The sequence below is a fragment of the Triticum aestivum genome, chromosome 3D, assembly GCF_018294505.1.
Source record: "Triticum aestivum cultivar Chinese Spring chromosome 3D, IWGSC CS RefSeq v2.1, whole genome shotgun sequence".
Taxonomy (NCBI): domain Eukaryota; kingdom Viridiplantae; phylum Streptophyta; class Magnoliopsida; order Poales; family Poaceae; genus Triticum; species Triticum aestivum.
The window spans coordinates 182,941,369-182,950,443 of record NC_057802.1 but is presented as its reverse complement, the minus strand read 5'-3'; positions in this window follow the sequence as shown (position 1 = coordinate 182,950,443).

Here is a 9,075-nt window from a genome sequence, read left to right as displayed (position 1 = left end):
CTTGTGGTGGAAGATCATCTTGAGCTTGTGTCCCTTGGAAAGAAGTAGGATCATACTTCTCTTGTTGAGGAACAAATTTCGTCTTGGGGTATTGATCTTCTTCCCACTCAACTCCATTGGCATTGAACTTTCGTTCAAAACAAACACCTTGATTCTTCTGGTGCCTTCCTTGCTTGCGTACAATTTCCTCAAATTGCTTACTTCCGGCAAGTCTCTTGTAAACACCTTTCTCTATAATTCCCTTCAATAAGCTATTTTCTTGCTCAAGTGTAACTTGGCTAAGAGAATCATTAGTGGAATCAAGAGAACTACTAGAAGCAACAATATTGGATTTAGCATGATTATTGTTACTACTAGATGAAGAATCTTTCTTACTCTTGTTGCTAGATTTAACTTGTGGCATGTAAGTAGACAAGAGTAAACGCTTGGCAATGTAAGAAGAAATATTCTTGCGAAGATCATCATTGATTGCTTTTAAGAACCCATGCTCTTGCTCAAGATTGAGCTTTTCAAAGTGTAACTTCTCATGAGTTTTTAAAAGTTCTCGATGATCTTCCAAGGTAGTTTCATGAGCTAACTTAAGAGTGTTTAGTTCTTTAGTTAGACGCTCAATCTCCTTCTTATCATCATCATTCATTTTATCTTGATTATCATGATTAATAGCAACTTCATCATAGTTTTCATCACTAGAGTTGTCAACAAGTAAATCATCATCACCTAGCAAATCATCTTCATCACTATTGAAATCAACATACTCGAGCTGTGATACCTTTGGGCCTTTAGCCATGAAGCATCTTCCAATTCCTTCATTTGGTGAGTCAAATATGTCATAGGAGTTGGTTGACACAAGTGCTAGACCGGCAACACATTCATCTTGAGTATATTCGGAGTCGGAGTGATAACTTATTTTGGAGTGATGGTCGGAGTCGGAGCCGGATACCCATTCACCAACATGAGCTTGATGTCTTCGTTTTGTGTAGCTCCTTGATGACTTGTCCTTTCTTTCCGAATCCTTGCTTCTCTGAGAGGTTCTTCATTCATAACGATCATCTCTACTCCTCCTCTCTCTTGGCGGTGATTCTTCTCTTCTACTGTAGGGAGCCGTACACTCATTGGAGTAGTGTCCGGGTCTTCCACAATTGTAGCAATTTCATTCACGACTCGAAGATCTTTTGTCATTGTAGGACCTTGACTTGGAACTTCTTTCCTTGCTTCTACTCTTGTAGAACTTGTTGAAATTCTTCATCGTTAGGCTCAATTCCTCACTGAAGTTTTGTTTCTCACTTGATGATGTAGGAGTATCACATGAGGCTTTGTAAGCACCACTTGACTTGTTGTGAAGCTCTTCCTTATCCTTGAGTGACATCTCATCAGCAACAATTCTTCCAATGACTTCCATAGGCTTGAGATCTTTATAATTGGGCATCATTTGGATCAATGTGCACACGGTATCATATTTTCCATCCAAGGCTCTTAGGATCTTCTTTATGATGAATCTATCGGTCATCTCTTCACTTCCTAAGCCGGCAATCTCATTTGTGATGAGAGCAAGCCTAGAGTACATTTCAGCGACACCTTCACCATCCTTCATTTTGAACTTGTCAAGTTGACTTTGAAGCACATCCAATTTGGATTACTTGACGGAGTCGGTACCTTCGTGCATATCAATCAAAGTATCCCAAATTTCCTTTGCGTTCTCAAGACGGCTGATTTTGTTGAATTCTTCGGGGCACAATCCGTTGAAGAGGATATCGCAAGCTGGAGCGTTGTATTGCAGCATCTTCAACTCTTCCGCAGTAGCTTCACGGTTCGGTTCTCTGCCATCAAAGAATTCACCTTGCAAGCCAATACACACAATAGCCCAAACAGCGGGGTTATGTCCAAGAATATACATTTTCATCTTATGCTTCCAACTAGCAAAATTAGTACCATCAAAGTAAGGACCTCTACGGTGGTAATTTCTCTCACAAGACGCCATACTCTCCTAGGTTGTGAAACCAAGGCCATGATCACCAAAAGCTATGGAAATCAAGGCAAATGGAGACCAAAGCTCTGATACCACTTGTAGGATCGAAAGTATGTCTAGAAGGGGGTGATTAGACTACTTGACCAAATAAAAATCTAGCATTTTCCCAATTTTAAGTCTTGGCAGATTTTAGCAACTTAACACAAGTCAAGCAATCAACCTACACATGCAGGTCTAAGAGTATAGCAGCGGAAGCGGAATGTAAAACATTGCACATGAAGGTAAAGGGAGGAGTTTGGAGGGAGCAAACATAATGTAGACGCAGATATTTTTTCCGTGGTTCCGATAGGTGGTGCTATCGTATATCCACGTTGATGGAGACTTCAACCCACGAAGGGTAACGGTTGCGCGAGTCCACGGAGGGCTCCACCCACGAAGGGTCCACGAAGAAGCAACCTTGTCTATCCCACCATGGCCATCGCCCACGAAGGACTTGCCTCACTAGGGTAGATCTTCACGAAGTAGGCGATCTCGTTGCCCATACAAACTCCTTGGTTCAACTCCACAATCTTGACGGAGGCTACCAAGTGACACCTAACCAATCTAGGAGACACCACTCTCCAAAAGGTAATAGATGGTGTGTTGATGATGAACTCCTTGCTCTTGTGATTCAAATGATAGTCTCCCCAACACTCAACTCCCTCTCATGGATTTGGATTTGGTGGAAAGATGATTTGAGTGGAAAGCAACTTGGAGAAGGCTAGAGATCAAGATTTATGTGGTTGGAATGGAATATCTTGACCTCAACACATGAGTAGGTGGTTCTCTCTCAGAAAATGTATGTTGGAAGTGTAGGCATGTTCTGATGGCTCTCCTCACGAATGAAGAGTGGGTGGAGGGGTATATATAGCCTCCACACAAAATCTAACTATTACACACAATTCACCAAACTTGGTGGGACCGAATCAGAAAACTTTGTCAGACCGATTCAGTTCAAAATGTGAACGTTAGGCTTTTCGGTGGGACCAACATGTCAACTCGGTGGGACCGATGTCATTAGGGTTAGGGCATAACATAATCTCGATGAGACCGATTACACAAACTCGGTGGGACCGACTTTGGTAATAAGCTAACCAAAGAGTTGGTCAGGCAAACTCGGTGGGACCGATTAGCTCATTTTGGTGAGACCGAAATGTTACTTAGGGGAAACAGAGAGTTTGCATTGCAAACTCGGTGGGACCGATCGCTCATCTCGGTTAGACCGAAACACTACGAAGGGAAACAGAGAGTTTGCAATCCCATCTCGGTGAGACCGAGATCCCTATCGGTGAGACCTAAGTGACTAGGGTTTCTGGCAGTGGCTATGTCAAATGAGCTCGGTGGCGCCAGATAGAACAAATCGATGGGCCCGAGTTTGACTTTTGGTTTTGGACATATGTGGATATGAGAAAGTGGTTGAGGGTTTTTGGAGCATATCACTAAGCATTTTGAGCAAGTAAGCCATTAAGCAACACCTCATCCCCTTTTAATAGTATTGGCTTTTCCTATGGACTCAATGTGATCTTGGATCGCTAAAATGAAAATGTAGAGTCTTGATCTTGAGCCAATATGTGTCCTTAGCATTTTGAGGGGTCCACATTCCTAATCCATGCCAATCATTGAACTTTCTGAAATGATCATCTTGAAATAGCATTAGTTCAATGAGCTATATGTTGTTAGTAATTACCAAAACCACCCAGGGATAGTTGCACTTTGAGGTTACCTTGTCCCTTGTCTTACCAACAAGAGGGTTTGTGACTCCTTGAACTAGTGCAAAATATGAAAGTTGAGTGCACATGTCCGCGCCAAAATGAATATGAGTGAAGTATGTTGGCGGAGTCACCCTCAAGAACTCTCTAGTTCTTCTTCTTTGGGATCCACATCAACTTGATGGGAATCCTTGGAGTTGTGGTCGTACTTGATGAAGTAGAACTTGACGTAGTCTTGGGAACCCACTTTACCATGGCCTTAGGAGCTTCTTCAAATGAATCAATCTCTTCTTGAAGCTTGTCCTTGCCTTTTAGCTTGTGGTGGAAGATCATCTTGAGCTTGTGTTCCCTTGAAATAAGTGGGGTCATACTTCTCTTGTTGAGGAACGAACTTCGTCTTAGGATATTGATGTTCTTCCCACTCAACTGCATTGGCATTGAACTTTCGTTCAAAACCAACACCTTGATTCTTTCGGTGCCTTCCTTGCTTGCGTACAAATTCCTCAAATTGCTTACTTCCGGCAAGGCTCTTGTAAACACCTTTCTCGATAATTCCCTTCAATAAGCTATTTTCTTGCTCAAGTGTGACTTGGCTAAGAGAATCATTAGTGGAACCAAGAGAATTACTAGAAGCAATAATGTTGGATTTAACATTGTTATTGTTACTACTAGAGGAAGAATCCTTCTTGTTCTTGTTGCTAGATTTTACTTGTGGCATATAAGTAGACAAGACGAGACGCTTGGCAAGATAATAAGAACTCTTCTTTCAAAGATCATCATTGATAGCTTTTAGGAACTCATGCTCTTGCTCTAAATTTAGCTTCTCATGAGTCCTTAGGAGCTCTCGATGATCCTCTACAGATGTTTCATGAGCTAACTTAAGAGTGTTTAGTTCTTTAGTTAGACGCTCAATCTCCTTCTTATCATTGTCATTCGTTTAATCTTGATTAGCATGATTAATAGCAAGTTCATCATAGTTTTGATCACTAGCATTGTCAACAAGTAAATCATCATCACCTAGCAAATCATCTTCATCACTATTGAAATCAACATACTCGGGGTGTGATACCTTAGGGCCTTTAGCCATGAAGCATCTTCCAATTCCTTCATTTGGTGAGTCAAATATGTCATAGGAGTTGGATGACACAAGTGCAAGACCAGCAACACCTTCATCTTGAGTATATTCGGAGTCGGGGTGATAGCTTCTCTCGGAGTAGTTGTCGGAGTCGGAACCAGATACCCATTCACCATCGTGAGCTTGATGTCTTCGTCTTGTGTAGCTCTTTGATGACTTGTCCTTCCTTTCCAAATCCTTGCTTCTACGAGAGGGTCTTCGTTCATAATGATCATCTCTACTCCTTCTCTCTCATGGAGGTGATTCATCTCTTTTAATCCTCCTTTTTGGTGAATCTTCTCTTTTCTTGTAGGGAGCCGTACACTCATTGGAGTAGTGTCCAGGTCTTCCACAATTGTAGCAATTACGATCATGACTAGAAGATCTTTTGTCATTGTAGGATCTTGACTTCCTCATTAAAGACTTGTTTCTCACTTGATGTTGTAGGAGCATCACATGAAGCTTTGTAAGCACCACTTGACTTGTTGTGGAGCTCTTCCTTATCCTTGAGTGACATCTCATGAGCAACAATTCTACCAATGACTTCCGTGGGCTTGAGATCTTTGTAGTTGGGCATCATTTGGATCAAGGTGCACACAATATCATATTTTCTATCCAAGGCTCTTAGGATCTTCTTGATGATGAATTTGTCGGCCATCTCTTCGCTTCCTAGGTCGGCAATCTCATTTGTGATGATAGCAAGCCTAGAGTACATCAGGAACTCCTTCACCATCCTTCATCTTGAACTTGTCAAGTTGACTTTGTAGCACATGCATCCAATTTGGATTTCTTGACAGACTCGGTACCTTCGTGCATATCAACCAAAGTATCCCAAATTTCCTTTGCATTCTCAAGGAAGTTGATTTTGTTGAATTCTTCAGGGCACAATCCATTGAAGAGAATATTGCAAGCTTGTGAATTGTATTGCAACATCTTCATTTCTTCCGCGGACGCTTCACGATCCGGTTCTTTTCCATCTTCGAAGAAATCACGTTACAAGCCAATGCACACAATAGCCCAAACGGCGGGGTTATGACCAAGAATATGCATTTTCATCTTATGCTTCCAACTAGCAAAATTAGTACCATCAAGGTAAGGACCTCTACGATGGTAATTTCCCTCGCTAGACGCCATACTCTCCTAGGTTGTGAAACCAATGCTATGATCACCAAAGCTATGGAAATCAAGGCAAATGGAGACCAAAGCTCTGATACCACTTGTAGGATCGAAAGTAGGTCTAGATGGGGGGTGATTAGACTACTTGACCAAATAAAAATCTAACCTTTTCCTAATTTTAGTTTTGGCAGATTTTAGCAACTTAGCACAAGTCAAGCAATCAACCTACACATGCAATTCTAAGAGTGTAGCAGCGGAAAGTAAAACATTGCATATGAAGGTAAAGGGAAGGGTTTGGAGAGTGCAAACGCAATGATGACACGGAAATTTTTGGCGTGGTTCTGATAGGTGGTGCTATCGTACGTCCACGTTGATGGAGACATCAACCCACGAAGGGTAATGGCTGCGCGAGTCCACGGAGGGCTCCACCCACGAAGGGTCCATGAAGAAGCAACCTTGTCTATCCTACCATGGCCATCGTCCCTGAAGGACTTGCCTCACTCGGGTAGATCTTCATGAAGTAGGCGATCTCCTTTCCCTTACAAACTTCTTGGTTCAACTCCACAATCTTGTCAGAGGCTCCCAAGCGACACCTGACCAATCTAGGAGACACCACTCTCCAAAAGGTAATAGATGTTGTATTGATGATGAACTCCTTGCTCTTGTGCTTCAAATGATAGTCTCCCCAACACTCAACTCTCTCACACAGATTTGGATATGGTGGAAAGATGATTTGAGTGGAAAGCAACTTGGGGAAGGCTAGAAATCAAGAATCTTGTGGTAGGATTGGAATATCTTGATCTCAACACGTGAGTAGGTGGTTCTCTCTCAAAAAATGTATGCTAGAAGTGTATGCACATTCTGATGGCTCTCTCACATATGGAGAAGGGGTGGAGGGTATATATAGCCTCCACACAAAATCCAACCGTTATACACATTTGACCCAACTCGGTCAGACCGAATAAAAGAACTCGATGAGACCGATTTAGTTCAAAATGTGAACGTTGGGAATCTCGGTGGGATCGATTGGAACAACTCGGTGTGACCGATGTGCTAGGGTTTAGGGCAAACATAAACTTGGTGGCACCGATTGCATCAACTCGGTTAGACCGAAATGAAGCAATTGAAGGAAATATGCCCTAGAGGCAATAATAAAGTTGTTATTTATATTTCCTTATATCATGATAAATGTTTATTATTCATGCTAGAATTGTATTAACTAGAAACTTAGTACATGTGTGAATACATAGACAAAACAGAGTGTCCCTAGTATGCCTCTACTTGACTAGCTCATTAATCAAAGATGGTTATGTTTCCTCACCATGGACATGTGTTGTCATTTGATGAACGGGATCACATCATTAGAGAATGATGTGATGGACAAGACCCATCCGTTAGCTTAGCATAATGATCGTTTAGTTTTATTGCTATTGCTTTCATCATGACTTATACATGTTCCTCTGACTATGAGATTATGCAACTCCCGAATACCGGAGGAACACCTTGTGTGCTATCAAACGTCAGAACGTAAATGGGTGATTATAAAGATGCTCTACAGGTGTCTCCGAAGGTGTTTGTTGGGTTGGCATAGATCGAGATTAGGATTTGTCACTCCGTGTATCAGAGAGGTATCTCTAGGCCCTCTCGGTAATGCACATCACTATAAGCCTTGCAAGCAATGTGACTAATGAGTTAGTTACGGAATGATGCATTACGGAACGAGTAAAGAGACTTGCCGGTAACGAGATTGAACTAGGTATGATGATACCGACGATCGAATCTCGGGCAAGTAACATACCGATGACAAAGGGAACAACGTATGTTGTTATGCGGTTTAACCGATAAAGACCTTCGTAGAATATGTAGGAGCCAATATGAGCATCCAGGTTCCGCTATTGGTTATTGACCGGAGATGTGTCTCGGTCATGTCTACATAGTTCTCGAACCCGTAGGGTCCGCACGCTTAACGTTCGATGACGATTTGTATTATGAGTTATGTGATTTGATGACCGAAGTTTGTTCGGAGTCCCGGATGAGATCACGGACATGACGAGGAGTCTCGAAATGGTCTAGAGGTAAAGATTCATATATTGGAAGGTTGCATTTGGACATCGCAATGGTTCCGAGTGGTTCGGGCATTTTTTCGGAGTACCGGGAGGTTACCGGAACCCCCCCGGGAGAAGTTATGGGCCTTATGGGCCATAAAAGGGAAGCACACCAGCCCGCAAGGGGCTGGTGCGCCCCCCTTGGGCAGGAGGCCAAATTGGAATAGGGTTGGGGGGCGACCCCCCTTTCCTTCTCTCCTCCTCCTCCTTCCCTCCTTCTCCTACTAGGAATAGGAAAGAGGAGGGGAATCCTACTTGGACTGGGGAGTCCTAGTAGGATTCCCCACACGAGTAGAACACAAAGAGTTGTGGGCGATAATAGTCATACTGCTTACTAGCAACGTCTTACTTTGATTCGGCGGTATTGTTGGATGAAGCGGCCCGGACCGACATTACATGACCGCATTCATGAGACTGGTTCTACCGACGTGCTTCGCACACAGGTGGCTAGCGGGTGTCTGTTTCTCCAACTTTAGTTGAATCGAGTTTGACTACGCCCGGTCCTTGTTGAAGGTTAAAATAGCACACTTGACAAAAAATCGTTGTGGTTTTGATGCGTAGGTAAGAACGGTTCTTGCTAGAAGCCCGTAGCAGCCACGTAAAATTTGCAACAACAAAGTAGAGGACGTCTAACTTGTTTCTGTAGGGGCATGCTATGATGTGATATTCTCAAGACGTGATGATATATAAATTGTTGTATGAGATGATCATGTTTTGTAACAGTTATCGGCAACTGGCAGGAGCCATATGGTTGTTAATTTATTTTATGAAATGCAAACGCCATGTACTTGCTTTACTTTATCACTAAGCGGTAGCGATAGTCATAGTAGCAATAGTTGGCGAGATGACAACGATGCTTCGATGGAGATCAAGGTGTCAAGCCGGTGACGATGGTGATCATGACGGTGCTTTGGAGATGGAGATCAAAGGCACAAGATGATGATGGCCATATCATATCACTTATTTTGATTGCATGTGATTTTTATCGTTTATGCATCTTATTTTGCTTAGTACAACGGTAGCATT